Source organism: Ailuropoda melanoleuca, chromosome 1 (genome assembly GCF_002007445.2).
Source record: "Ailuropoda melanoleuca isolate Jingjing chromosome 1, ASM200744v2, whole genome shotgun sequence".
NCBI lineage: Eukaryota > Metazoa > Chordata > Mammalia > Carnivora > Ursidae > Ailuropoda > Ailuropoda melanoleuca.
Genome location: NC_048218.1, coordinates 86907705 through 86921214, shown reverse-complemented (window position 1 = coordinate 86921214; position 13510 = coordinate 86907705).

Below are 13510 nucleotides of genomic sequence, written 5' to 3'. Positions count from 1 at the left end.
AGACCTTTGCAAATGTCTAACATACCCCATCTGCCTGATATTCTGGCATCGCTTGGTTCTTATCATATTGCCCAGTGGGAATTGGAATGCCAGGAACCTCACAATGATACTCTGGTTACTGCTATGCTGTGACTAATGCCATCTTTTGTCTCTGACCCAGGGGTCTCATATCTTCTAGTATTCATTAAATTGTGAATTTGAAAGTAGGCTAAAATCTCTGATCAGTCACAAATCTTGACAGTACCTATTAAAATATAAAATCAGTTTCAGGACTTCTTACAGCATGGTGAACTGCAGTTTTCCTGGCATGTTGTAACATTGACATTGAAAAGATCTATAGCATTTTTAATTGGCAGTCCTGAATAGAGAACTTCTCTTCAGACAGTCTCAGCTTTTCATTTAAGTGGGATTCATAGAGCTTAGAGGAAAAAAATAAAGAAAAAAGAAAAGAAAATAAATTGTGAATTTGGTCCCAGTTGAACCAGNAGTCTCAGCTTTTCATTTAAGTGGGATTCATAGAGCTTAGAGGAAAAAAATAAAGAAAAAAGAAAAGAAAATGAATTGTGAATTTGGTCCCAGTTGAACCAGAAAAAAAAAATGCACTTTGTCTGTCTTTCTTAAAGGCTAGACATTCATTATGTCAGACTTGATTCTACAAACAAACAGCAAGAATAAAAATAGATCAAAATGGTGTAAGTAGTCTTACCAACTGGATTGACATCCCAGTAGTGTTTATGTCTGCCCTTTTAGATATACTCAGCACAGAACATAGATTAGTATCTATCAAGATTTATGGGAGAACTGGTGTAATTTTTCTCCCTATAATTTTTAATAGACTTTATTTTTAGAGCAGTTTTGGAGAGGTAGCAGTATTGAGCTAAGAGCACAGACATTTCCCATATACTCCCTGCCCCAATGCTTACATATCTTCTCCTATTATCAACATTCCCCACCAGACTGGTACATCTGTCACAACTGATGAACCTACGTTGGCATATTATTACCACCCAGGGACTATAGTTTACATTAGAGTTTACTCTTTGTTGTTGTACATCCTATGTTTTAACAAATTTATAATGACATGTATCACCATTATAGTATCACACAGAGTAGTTTCACTGCCATAAAAAAAAAAGCCTCTGTGCTTTGCCTATTCATTCTTTCCGCCCCCTAACCAGTGGCAACCACTGATGTTTTCACTGTTTCAATAGTTTTGACATTTTCTGGATTTTATATAGTTGGAATCATACAGTATGTGATCCTTTCAAAGTGGCTTCTTTCACTTAGTAATAGGCATTTAAGGATCCTTCATGTCCTCTAGTAGCTTGTCAGCTCATTTATTTTTAGCCCTGAATAATATTTTATTGTCTGAATGTATCACAGTTTATAATCCTTTCACCTGCTGAAGGCCATCTTGGTTGCTTCAAAGTTTTGGCAATTATAAATAAAGCTGCTATAAACACCCATGTGCAGCTTTTTGTGTAGACATTAAGTTTTCAGCTCCTTTTGGTAAATACCAAGGAGTGCAACTGTTGGATAGTACGGTAAGTGTATGATTAGTTTTGTAAGAAACTTCCAGACTATCTTCCAAAATGGCTACACCAACTTCTCAACTTCTATTCCCACCAACAATGAATAAGTTTCTGCTTCTTCACATCCCTGCCAACATTTGATGTTGTAGGTGTTCCAGATTTTGGCCATTCTAATAGGTGTGTAGTAATATCTCATTATTGTTTTAGTTTGTATTACCACAATGGCACATGGAGCATCTTATCACATGCTTATTTGCTACCCGTATATTTTCTTTGATGAGGTGACTGTTCCGATATTTGACCCATTTTTAAAACTTTTTTGCATGTAGATGTCCAGTTGTTTCAGCACCATTTGTTGAAAAGACTATCTTTTGCCCCATTGTATTTCCTTTGCTCCTTTTTCAAGGACCAGTCAATTGTATTTATGGGACTCCTTTTCTAATCTATTCTATCAATCTCATTGTCTATTCTTTTACTAATGCCACATTGTTTTGATTACTGTTGCTTTATAGTATACCTTGAAGTCAGATGGTGTCAGTCTTCCTACTTCATTCCTGTCCTTCAATATTGTACTGGCTATTCTGGGTCTTTTACCTCTTTATATAAACGTTAGAATCAGTATGTCAATATCCACAAAGTAACTTGCTGGGATTTTGCTTGGGATTGCACTGAAACTAGAGATCAAGTTGGGAAGAACTGACATCTTGACAATGTTGAGTCTCCCTATCTATTAACATAAAATATCTCCCCATTTATGGAGTTCTTTTTTGATTGCTTTTATCAGAGTTTTGTAGTTTTCTTCTTATAGATCTTCTATTTTCATAGATTTATGCCTAAGTATTTCTTTTTGAAGCATGCTAATGTAATGATATCTAATCTCACATTCCATTTCTTCATTGTTGGTATATAGGAAAGCAATTGACATTTTATATTAATTGTGTGTTCTATAACCTTGCTATAATTGCTTCTTAGTTCCATGAGTTTTATTAAATTCTTCCAGATTTTCTATATAGACCATCATGTTATCTACAAACAGTGTTTTATTTTTTTCCTCCCCAAATTACATACCTCGTATTTCCTTTCCTTGTCTTAGTGTGTTAGCTAGGACTTCTGGTATGATGTGGAAAACAAGTGATGAGAAGGAATATCCTTACCTTGTTCCTGACCTTAATAGAAAATCTTCAAGTATGTATGTAGTTAGGTGTAAATTTTTGTATGTATGTTTTATTAAGATATGGAGGTTCCTGCATGATTAAACTTTCTGTCCTTTCTTGGTATATCAGTAAACTTCTTTTTTCACTTTTGTAGTAGTTGCCTTAGGGTTTGCAATATACATTTATAAGTAATCCACATCCATTTTCAAATAACACTATACCATTTCACAGGTACAGTGAGTACCTTTAATAACAAAATAGTCCTAATTCCTTCCTCCTGTCCCTTGTACCATTGAAGTCCCTATGTATACATATACTTATATAATACGCACACACACACGTGTAATTGTATACATTGTTGATATTATTTTTGAACAAATTGTTATCTATTAAATCAATTAAGAATGAATTCAAAAAATTTAATTTTACTTTCACTTATCACTTTTCCAATCCTCTTCCTTTCTTTATGTAGATCCAAGTTTCTGACCTTTATCATTTTCCTTCCATCTAAAGAACTATTTAGCATTTTTTACAAGGCAGGCCTACTGGCAACAAAATCTCTCAAATTTCTTTGTCCAAGGAAGTCTTTATTTCTTCTTCACTTTTCAAGTACGATTTTATAGGGTGTAGAATTCTGGGTTGGTGAGATTTTTCCTCTCAACGCTTCAAAAATTTTACTTCACTCTCTTCTTTCTTACATGGTTTATGAGGGTAAGTTGATTATAAGATAAAATTCTTATTTTTGTTCCTTTATAGGTAAGGTTCCTTCCCTATCCTGTTGCTTCTTTTAGAATTGTTTCTTTATCTTTGATTTTTTTTTTGTAATTTGAAAATGATATATGTAGTTGCAATTATTTTTTGGCATTAATCCTGCTTGGTATTCCCTAATCATCCTAGCCTATGGATTGGTGTCATTAATTTGGGAAAATTCTCAGTCATTACTACTTCAGATATTTATTCTTTTCCTTTCTTTCTTCTCCTTTTGGTATTCCCATTACACGTATGTTACATCTTTTGCAGTTGTCCCATTCTTGGATATTCGCTTCTGGGTTTGTTTGGGTTTTTTTCCAATCTTTTTTTTCCAGTTGCTTACCAGATTCGGAGGTTTCTACTGAGATACTCCAAGCTCAGAGATTCTTTTCTTAGACATTTCAGTCTAATAAACACATAAAAGCATTCTTCATTTCTGTTAGTGTTTCTGATCTCTAGCATTTATTTTTGGTTCTTTCTTAAAATTTCCATCTCTCTGCTTACATTGCCCATCTGTTTTTTGCATACTCTCTACTTTATCCTTAGAGCCCTTAGCATATGAATCATTGTCTTTTTAAATTCTTGGTCTTAAATTCTGACATCCCTGTCATATCTGAGTCCAGTTCTGATGCTTTCTCTGTCTCTTCAATCTGTGTTGTTTGCCTTTTGGTATGTCTGTGGGTTTTTTTTTTTTCCTTGATAGCCAGGCATGATTTACTGGATTTAAAAAATATAAATAGACCTTTAGTATTGTGGTGGTAATATGTAGGGGAGGAGAGGCATTCTACAGTCCTATGATTAGGTCTTAGTACCTTTTAGAAAGCCCATGCTTCTAGACTGTGAACTTTACATGTGTATTTCAGTTCCTTCTTAGGTGGGGCAGGATGGAATTGGGTATTCCCTTCTTCTGAGTGAATGAGGAGAGCTAGTTGGGATTGGATATATCCATTTCCCCAGGTTGGTGAGGCTGTGATAAAACCCCAACAATTAGGCTCTGGTTAAATACTTTCTCCTAAGGGAAGACTTTGTGAAAGAAGAAAGAAAGAAAGAAAGAAAGAAAGAAAGAAAGAAAGAAAGAAAGAAAGAAAGAAAGAAAGAAAGAAAGAAAAAGAAGGAAGGAAGGAAAGGAAAGGAAGGAAGGTAGGAAGGAAAGGAAAGAAATGTTCTGGTGTACTTCAAAATGAGTCCTTCCCCCCTTCAGGACACATGAAGGAATTTTAATCTAATACTCATGGTGAGAATCTGGTAGAACTCCAGGAAGTAAAATTCATAAAAGTGTATGGGCACCCCCTGACTACATCTCCCTGAATTTCTTAATCTTAGAGTTGTCTACACTGAACCTCCAGCAATTCATCAATTAGCTCAGGTTTCCCTACCCCTGTGCTGGTTCCCACAGAGGTTTCAGGTCATGGGTTTCTTTTCCAGTAAGTTGTAATTCTTTGTATTCACCTGTCTGTCACCAGTATGGGGGCAGTAGCTTGCTCTCTGACTTAACTTCTCTTATACACCTGAGAATGGTTGTTGATTTTTCTTTTCTTTTCTTTCTTTCTTTCTTTTTTTTCTTTTCTTTTTTTTTTCTTTTTTTTGGTTGTTAATTTTTCAACTTGTTCAGTGTTTATTTGTTGTTAGGATAGGGCAGTGACTTCTTATATACCAGACCTGTGTTTTTTCTTTTTGAAGTAAACAAACTATTTGAAGCTAAAAAAGATGGCGTAATTTCTTCCCTATTCTTACATTACCATGGTACGGTCTAATAAAAAAGGAGATAAATCTCTTAATTTTTTTCTTGCACTTCAATCTTCATTTTTTTCTCATTAGCCATTCACAACAGCCAGCTTGATCAGCAGGAAATGTAGCTGACAAATAAAAATGGTTAGACATATTTTCTTCATTATTTCCTTACTAATCCCACCCCCTTTCCTTTTCCTTATGATGACTGATCACCAGATAAGCAAACTGTTAGCTCATGTTTAAGTATCCTTCTTGGGCTGTCTTGCTGATTTTAAGAAAATTTGACTTTGCTGATGTTGGATTTTCATCTCACAATTATGCTAATATTTTTTCATCCAGAAGTATAAACTTCTTATTTTAACAGTTTTGAGTATATTGCTCATAAAAAAAGTGCCTCACCATTTAGATAAAATGAGAAGTTTAGAAATATGAAATTGCAGCATATATTATTTCTCACTTAAATGGAATCTTTCAGAAGACAACCTATTCTTTACTAACAGCTGTTCTCATAAACAGTAGAAAATGAAAACATACAACCATGTATTGTATTAAAAATAAGTTACGTGCTACCCATTATAATGTAAAATTTCAAAGTCCCCTCGTACATTATGTTTGACTTTTTTTTTTTTTTTTACAATATGGGCTTTTAAAAAAATGGAAATTTAATTGCATTTCTCCTTTCAGTGTCCTCTCAGTACCAGAGGTTAATGGAAAAATCAGACCTTCTCTTTCTATTTAAAATACTTTTTAAAACAGTAATTAAGTTTATAGTATATTTGAAGGTGCTACACACATCACCTTGTTGTTAGGCTGATGTTAAGCAGAAAGCTAATAAAAAATCTTGTCCCATGTTTCTATTTTCAGGGATAGGACTTGAATAGATGCTGTGTGGCTAAATCACCAACTTACCCTTCACCTCAACCCCATTTCCTTCCCCCCATTTTTATTTTAAATTTTATTTATTTATTTATTTGAGAGAGAGAGAGAGTGCATGGGAGCATGAGTGGAGGGAGGGGCAGAGGGACAAGGAGAGTCCCCACTGAGCATGGAGCCCCACACAGGGCTTGATCCCAGGACCCTGAGATCAAGACTTGAGCCAAAATCAAGAGTTGGATGCTCAAATGACTGAGCCACCCAGGCACCCCTCTTTCTCCTTTCAATACCAATTTCTCTTTTGCCTAAGATTCTATATATTTATCTTTTTTTTCTTAGCATGTTATTTCCAAGACTCCTTATTCAAGATTTTAAATACTTGGAGTTATTTAGGTTCATGTCTTGAAAGAGTTTCCAGAGAATTTTTTCTGCTTTTTGAACAACAAGAACAAAGAAACGGGGCTGGCAAATAAGCTTCTATCAATAATAAATGTGGTTGGAGAAAATTTTAGACTTTATTTGTTGCCATGAATGCTATTGATGCAAACCATTACAACATGTCTACCAATATGGTCATATAAATTTGCATCCATAATGATTCTGTTGCTACAGGTTGATAAATATTCCACAGTAAAAACTTTGTTTGCTTTGTAATAAAATTAGAACCAGGCAGGATAAGATCCTCTAGGGCAATAATTGCTTCACAGTACGGGGCATCTACATCTCAAATCGCTCTGCATCTGGCCTCTAAATCATCTGTACAGAAGATAGTATTGCCAGCCAAGAAAATGGGAAAAGCAAGGCCTGTTTATCAATATACAGAACACAGTGTATTGGGGATATCTATAATTTATTAATATTTTTTCAAACAAAACCAAAGGAAACTAAGCCAGTCTTACTAGTTTTAAAAAGGAATACAATTTATGAATCTGGGACTGTGCTAGATAATCAAAGTGCTATTGTTACTACAAGTAAATATTTCTGTCTTAGAACTTTTCTAGATGAAGGTAGTATCATAACAAAAATGTGTAAATAAGAGATAACCTATATTTTTGTCTACTATATGCTAGGAACTCAGTTAGGAGCTTTAGGTTAGATACAACATTTTATTCTCACTCTAAATCTGTGACATAGATTGCTCAGTATATTGCTCTAATTTATAGGAGAGAAAACTAAAGCTCCAAGAAGTAAGGACATTTGTTCAAACTCACAACTAATATGTAAACACCAGAGAAATCAAAGTGTTTTTTTCTGATACATAAGTTTATTTTCTTAATGGCTGGGACACTTACTCCATTTGTAAATATGCATGAATTTTATATCTATTCCAACATTGGCACAGCTCTCAGGAATAGTAAGCAAATAAACATATAACAAATTCAGCTCCAATTTGAGTTTTTTACTGATATTCAAGGAGAAGTGGCCATTCTAGAATTGGGAAAGGTGTATTACTGGTCAGCATGCTAGTGCATTTACGGAAGTCATCAGGAAGTCAGAACTGCCCAGGTTATCTTCAAGGCAGCATTCCCAAGCATCCAGGGACCCTGACACTTTTCTACCAAACATTACCCTGCTTTATTCATCACTAAGTGAAATTATGGTATGTATCAACTTATATTTTACCCTCTGTCTGCCTCCTCTTACATGTAAACACACATGTCTTGTTATGTTGTTCTCAGCCAAATCCTCAGGGTTCAGAACAGTAATGGAAATAGTCACCACTCTACAAATACATGCAAAATGAATGAAGAAAAGAAAGTATTCTGGATAAGCTGTGTATATGGAAGCAAAGACCAGTAAGGAATCATTTCAAAGGACTTATTAGATATGTTAACTTTTTCTTACTGTTTGTCTCCATTATGAAGTTGGCAACACTACTTATTAAAAAAAAAAAGAAAAAGGAAGAGACATTGTTAAACAATTACTTGGGGTCAGTTTATTCAGAGAGGATGGAGAAATATTTCAAAGAGCAAGCCCCTGAGAAGAAAGCTACTCAGTAGGTGGAAGGAAATGAAAAAATGTCAAGATATTGACAGAGAGGATTTCTCTTTTAATCACTGAAATTCTATACCATCTAAAAATATTTCTACCAAGAGTAAATATGGCTTTTCTGAACACATAATATTCCATATTTCACATAAAAACTCAAAACTGGAAATTTGGTTAGGCTTGAAAATACTTAGGAGAAGAGATCAAATATGAAGGTTGCTGATTTCTTTTCCAGAGCAAACAGACTCAAGGCTAATCAGTTGACGGGCAAATGGGCTATCTTCTCAGAACATGTGACTAATATGTGAGAGAGATTTGCCCCAGGATTAGGAACAAAAAACCCACTAACCTTTTACCCAATTGGGCTGAAACACAGGAGACTTATACTGGAGCTTAAAAACACCCTAGAGTCTGTCATTACTGGTTTTCAAGTATTATGTGGGGAACTAAAGGGAATGGAGTCCAGGTGGTGTGTTCATCTTTTTTCCCCTTTTGAAGGTCATACCTTTGGAATAGAAATGAAGATATGAGAAATGAACAGCTGTTTGCATAAATGACATCAAAGAACAGGATTTGGTTCTTTTGGACATAATTATGCTAACAAAATCACTAGCTCCTGCAGTGACAAAGTGCATTTCATGGGTCTACAGAGAACGTATTTTTTAGGATATTCACTGACATGATCAACAAGATTCTTAATCTCAAGAGCTAAAGCAATTGCCATGAAGAAAGGTCAATAAAAAAAATGATGCATATCAAGTAAAACACGGAGAGGAAAAACTGTGGTATAGATATCTACTATTTCTAAGGAAAAACCAGTAAATACATTTAGAGTTCAACTTAACACCTTAATATTTCTAAATAATAATACTGAGGTTAAGTATAATAAGATAAATATAAAATCTTAATGTAAAAAAGGCAAATACAGCATGGGAAGTAGATCTAAATTGTTATAATGAAAGCTATACCATCCTTAGGAGTAACAATCCTAATGCAAAGAAAAGAGTAGGATTTTATGCCAAGATTATGGATAATTATTTGTAAATTCACCTAAAGGGAAAATCACTTAGAAAAAAAAATACTGAAGGCATTTTATTTTAGAAATACACTACATCTGCCTGTCCAACCACAGTAACTTCCTACTAAAGGTTACAAAATAAGCAAACTGGCAAAGTCTGAGTAATAGAGTTTAAAAGGAATTCCATTTTAAGAAAACTCAATATGTGATCAATTTTTGAATTGCCTTGAAAATAATTATCTCTCAAATATTTTGGGAAGAAACTGGAGGATGTTTTTATGAAGACGTAATATCCTATATGGAAAAAAAATAGAGAAAAGGATGTTATAAATAATAATAACTTTTTAAAAAGTTTATCACACCTTCTAAAAATCTATCAAGACTTTTGCTAAAGAATAGAATGTGGTTGACACTATCATCAAGGATTTGGGAAGATGGGAAACAGCTTTTGGGAAAGGAAAAAAGGTATGATCCTGTGACCTGAATTTTGTAAAGCAGTGGTTCTAATCCAGGGGCAATTCTACCCCCATGTGACACTTGCCAATGTCTGAAGATATTTTTAATTGTCCCAACTTTGGGATACTATTGGCATCTAGTGGGCAGAGGTCAGGAATAATACTAAACATCCTACAATGTACAGAACTGCCCCCTTGAGCCTTGCTCCAACAAATAATTATTCAGCACAAAATCTCAATAGAATTTAGGTTGAAAAGGCCTGCTCTAGGTAATAACATAGCTCCATGAATATGTGAGATTAGTTTTTTAAAATTACAAATTGCTATAATGAGAAAAAATGGGGAAACATCAAAACAATGTATCATGGCTATATGTGAAGCTCCCCATTGAAACTGGAAAGCAATGTTTATACTTTTAAATGCCAGTTTTGGGGGTGCCTGGGTGGCTTAGTCATTAAGCATCTGCCTTCGGCTCAGGGCGTGATCCCAGCGTTCTGGGATCGAGCCCCACATCAGGCTCCTCCTCTAGGAACCTGCTTCTTCCTTTCCTACTCCCCCTCCTTGTGTTTTCTCTCTCACTGGCTGTCTCTCTCTCTGTCAAATAAATAAATAAAATCTTAAAAAATAATAATAATAAATAAAAATGCCAGATTTGGATTCAGTAGGCTAGTATATAGTTCTGTTTTAGCTACAGCCTTTTATAATATTGAGGTGGAAGAACTCTCGTAGTCATGAGCTGGAGTTACAGAACAACACAGTAGGATTCAAATTCTCAATCCACATCAACAAGAAAACAATGACTTTGAATGACGCATTGGACCAGATGGACTTGACAGAGATATTCAGAATATTCCATCCTAAAACAGCAGAATACACATTCTTTTCAAGTGCACATGGGACATTCTCCATAATAGATCATATATTAGGTCAGAAATCAGGCCTCAACAAATAAAAAAGATTGAAATCATACCATGCATCTTTTCTGACCACTATGAAACCAGAAGTCAACCGCAAGAAAAAATTTGGAAAGACCACAAATACTTGGAGGTTAAATAACATGCTACTAAACAATGAATGAGACAACCAGGAAATCAAAGAAGAAATTAAAAAAAAAATACATGGAAACAAATGAAAATGAAAATACATTGGTCAAAAATCTTTGGGATACAGCAAAACTGGACCTAAGAGGGAAATAATAGAGTAATACAGGCCTACCTCAAGAAAAGAAAAATCTAAAATAAACAACCTAACTTGACACCTAAAGAAGCTAGGAAAATAACAACAAACAAAGCTTAAAGCCAGCAGAAGGAAGGGGATAATAAAGATTAGAGCAGAAATTTAAAAAAAAAATTCTCAATCCACCAACTACTAGCTAATTACCTGTGCAGTTTCTCTTAATGAACCTCTTTATTTTATCTAAAAGAAGGATTAAAAATAATATCTGCCTCATAATATTTTTGTGGGTATTGGATATAATAATAAAATTAAAACACTTAGTAAAATACTTGTAATGGTAAGTGTGGAGTAAATAGTAACTTTTATTTATTACTATTTTCTTAGCTTTCATTTCCTCACCTGTAAATTAAGAATACTTGATAAGATGATCTTAAAGATAGGATTTAATATCTAAGACTTCTTTTCAGATATTAAATCCTATGAATAATTAACTAAAATTTAATAAAGTGATCGATTAAAAAGATTCTGTTTAAAATGGAGAAATACACTCAGGGTACACAAAACTCTAAAATACAGAGTTTGAGAATAATACTAAAAAGAATTTTTACATTTAGTGCTGGGTTTGAACACAAGAAAACACAAACTTGTAATTAGGGTAGGATAATTTCTACTCCAATTTAACTTAAAAAAAATTCAAACATGATTAAGAAGCTAATTGAATTGGAACAAAACTAAAATCAATGTTTAATATGTTGAAATAAAACCTGATGACCAAGGACATTGAAAACCAACATGGAAGACAAGAAGCTAAGCAAGAACCAGCAGAAACCTCAAAGTTTTGTTTCCAGCCCTAGGTGATGAATGACTCAAGTTTACTAAGTAGTACTTCAGATAATTCAGAATGCAATTTTGAGAAACCTAAAGAAAGAAGATCTGAGAAGTGTCATCCTGATATTTCTAAAAGAAGAGATAAGTTGATGCACTCTAGTACTCCAGACTACTACCTCCTGCCATCAGTCCATTGCATAACTGTCAGGACTTTGGCCATTTCTGTGTACTATCAGTATTTGTAGAAGCAGAGTTAAGGGTCCCCAGAAAAAGACAGACACAACTTCCCTGACACTGAGAAGTCCTTGTAGGCTGCCAGCTATCTTCTGGGATCTATGTCCTACTTGCCCAAGCATACTTTTTGCTGAACTTCCTAGGAGGTGTAAGAATTAAAAAGAAATGCAAAAATATCAGTAGTTAAGGATTTTAAGGGAACACAGAGACTGACAAAAGTCTAGCTAACCACATCAGAGAGAGTAAATCAGTGGTAAAAACTCCCAATGCAATTTCAAAAGTAAGCGAGACCCAGGGCGCCTGGGTGGCTCAGCCAATTAAGCCACTGACTCTTGACTTCAGCTCAGGTCATGATCTCAGGGTCCTGAGATGGAGCCCCTCCTTGTGCCCCTTGCTGGGTGTAGCGCCTGTTTAAGATTCTCTCCCTCCCTGTCCCTCTGCTGCTCCCCTCCCACTATTCCCTCCCACTGTCCCCTACCCTTAAGAAAAAAAAAGAAAAAAAATAATAAGCAAGACCATGGATTCCTTACCTGAGATAAGGAGCCCAGGACCCCATGACCGTAGCCCCGTCCTCTTGACTGACAGTTACCTTTGCTTCATTATAATGTTAAAGTCTCTGCCTAAGAAGGAGCATACAAATACACATAACATACAATGAATGCATAGTCATGTTTCCTTAGGACACATGCAAGACCTTATGCCCACCTCTATATAGATGACAAATCTTCCCTTTCTGAATATTCATCCTAACCCTAAATAAAAGAATTGCATTCGTCCCTGCCTGGGGAGTCATGGCTTTGGAAATTATTCCCTGTGATCTGCTTACGGGCTGCTGATAAAATTTCCTTTGTGTGACAACTCTACCCAGTTGTAGTCTGTACCTGCAACTCGTCAGGGAGCGAACTCTTGTTAGTTTGGTCGTATTTGTTTTACAAAGGGTGTTTTGGTTACTTCTGCAAACAGAAACCAAGTGTCAATACTAACAGAAATATTATGATGAATTTTAAAACCACATTTTAAAACTCTTTCTAGATGCTTCTGCCTACCAAAACTCTGTGTCTGAGATCTTTTTTTAAAAAATAAGAACATCAGCAAGTGTTACTAAAAAGTGTTAAATAAACACTAATACCAAATGGAGACATCCTTCTTGATGGAATATAATTTCATAATTGAAAAGGGAATGGTGCTTGGTGGCTCAGTCAGTTAAGAGTCCTGGAATCGATAGCTAAATCATGGAAGGAGCCGAGATGCCCTTCAACAGATGACTAGATTAAGAAGCTGTGGTCCATATATACAATGATATTACTCAGCTATAAGAAAGAATGAATTTTTTTTTTTAAGATTTTATTTATTTATTTGACAGAGATAGAGACAGCCAGCGAGAGAGGGAAAACGAGCAGGGGGAATGGGAGAGGAAGAAGCAGGCTCATAGCAGAAGAGCCTGATTTGGGGCTCGATCCCATAACACCGGGATCACGCCCTGAGCCGAAGGCAGACGCTTAACCGCTGTGCCACCCAGGCGCCCCGAAAGAACGAATTCTTAACATTTGCTGCAACATGGACGGCACTGGAGCAGATAATGCTGAGTGAAATAAGTCAAGCAGAGAAAGACAATTATCATATGATTTCTCTCATCTATGGAACATAAGAACTAGGATGATCGGTAGGGGAAGAAAGGGATAAAGAAAAGGGGGGTAATCAGAAGGGGGAATGAAACATGAGAGACTATGGACTATGAGAAACAAACTGAAGACTTCAGAGGGGAGGGGG